Here is a 2317-nt window from a genome sequence, read left to right on the forward strand (position 1 = left end):
AGAGAGTTTTTTGGTAGATACTCTTTATCAGATTATGGAAGGTTTTTTTTTAAAAAAATGTTTTTGGTTATGATAAAATACTGTTATTGGTTTGACATAATCACAAAACATGGCACCCACCCACCCTCTGCTCCCCTCTCTTCACTCCACTGATTCCTCTTCAATCCATTTACAGTTTACTAGTTTAAAAATTAGTGTCCTGTGAATACACCAGATGCCAGGACCCGCTATGCCACATCCTTGCAAAAGTTCAGTCAAATTTATTCCCTTTTCCTATCTCTTCTTTTCTTCCTCAATCCCCTTTATCAATTCTATTGATGTTTCCTCTATTTTGATGAAATTCCTTTTCCCCTCTTTTTTCCTTTCTCTCCCTCCCACCACCCTTTGTTTCTCTTTTTTAAAATTCCCCACCCCTTATTTTGGATTAGCTTCTGCATATCAGAAAACATTTGACCTTTGACTTTTTGGGTCTAGCTTATTTCACTTATCATGATATTCCCTGGTTCCACTCATTTACCAGGAAGTGCCATAATGTCATTTTTCTTAATATTCCACTGTGTATTTACACACATTTTCTTTATCCATTCATCTGTTGAAGGGCACATAGATTGGATCCATAGTTTAGCTATTGTGAATTGAGCTGCTATAAACATCGATGTTGCTGTGTCATTGTAGTATGCTGATTTTAAATCTTTTGGATATATACTGAGGAGTGGGAGAGCTGGGTTATAGGGTGGTTCCATTCCTAGTTTTATGAGGAATCTCTATACTGCTTTCCAGCATTGTTGCACTAGCTCATCTCTTTCTAATTTGCTAAAATATTAAATCATGAACAGAAGTTACAAGTAAAGTTCTTATCTACAATTATTAAAATGATTTCCTCCTTTAATCCACTATAGCACATTGCATTGATTCATTTGCTAATGTTATATCAGACTTGCATTTCTACGATAATGCCAACTTTGCTATATATTACTGGATTTTGGTTCTTAATATCTTATGAATTTTTGCATCCACCCTATTCTTCCCTTGTGGAGTCTTGCTGTTTAAGTTATACCAGGGTCAGATAACAAGTTGGGGTTTGTTCATTCCTTTTCTATTTTCTTGAAAAGTTTAAGATTAAGAGTTACTTCTTCCTTAATCATTTGATCAAACTAGTTAGAGAAGCCATCAGAACCTGGCATTTTCTTTATTGTAAGGTTTTTCATTTATAGATTAAATGCATTTTATAGTTATTAACAAAGTTTTCTTTATCATATTAGTTTTGATAAATTGTCCTTGTATACAGATTGTGTGTTGGATCTAAATTTTCTTTTGGGGGACATAAATATATTTATGCTATCAACTTATTATCATTTTGAATGTCTACAAGACTTTTTCAGTTGTAAATTTTGTAATCTGTGCTCTCATATTTCAAGACTAGTCTCACCAGAGGTTTACCAGTTTCATTAGTCTTTTAAATAAAACCAAGTTGTAGTTTTATTAATGTTCTATAATATATATTTGTTTTCCATTTCAATAGTTTTCTTCTTTATTATTTTTATGGTACTTTCATGGGCTTTATCTTGTTTCCCCATTTCTAACATATTCAATGAATACTTAGCTCATCAATATTAAGATTTTTTTTTCAGGATCTAAAATATGCATTTAAGGCTCTAAAACCCTCTGTATGCACTACATTTGTTGCATCCTCCATATTTTGATATGTAATATTTTTAAGATACTTCAAAGTAGGGCTGGGGTTGTGGCTCAGTGGTAGAGCACTCACCTCACACATGTGAGACCCTGGGTTCAATCCTCAGCACCACATAAAAATAAATAAGTGAAATAAAGGTACTGTGTCCAACTTAACTAAAAAATAAATATATAAAAAGATAGTTCAAAATAATTTCTACAATGGGTAAAAATTATTTGAGAAGAGGATATTTACACAATTACAAACTATCACACTACAGATTACTAATTAATTGCAAAATGAAAAAAAGTTCTTCATGTCTCCTTGATGTCTCACTTAACCTAGTGATCAAACTTAGCATCATCAAAAATGGGACAAACACATACTGTGTCTCCTGATGTGAAGCAGTGGGAAGCACACATCATTAACTGTGTGGTTTTCTCACCAAAAAGGTTTACCCTAAATCTGATAATGAGGAAACAATCAAACATGGGATATTATGTAAGAAAACTAGTCTGGACTCTTTAAAATCTGTTATTGTCCTAACATATTTTAAAAGAAAGAAAGAAGAAAGGGGTTATTCTGAATTAAAGGAGTTTAAGGAACATGACAACTTAAAAATGCATAATTTTAAATTGGATC

The sequence above is a fragment of the Marmota flaviventris genome, chromosome X (genome assembly GCF_047511675.1).
Source record: "Marmota flaviventris isolate mMarFla1 chromosome X, mMarFla1.hap1, whole genome shotgun sequence".
Lineage (NCBI taxonomy): Eukaryota > Metazoa > Chordata > Mammalia > Rodentia > Sciuridae > Marmota > Marmota flaviventris.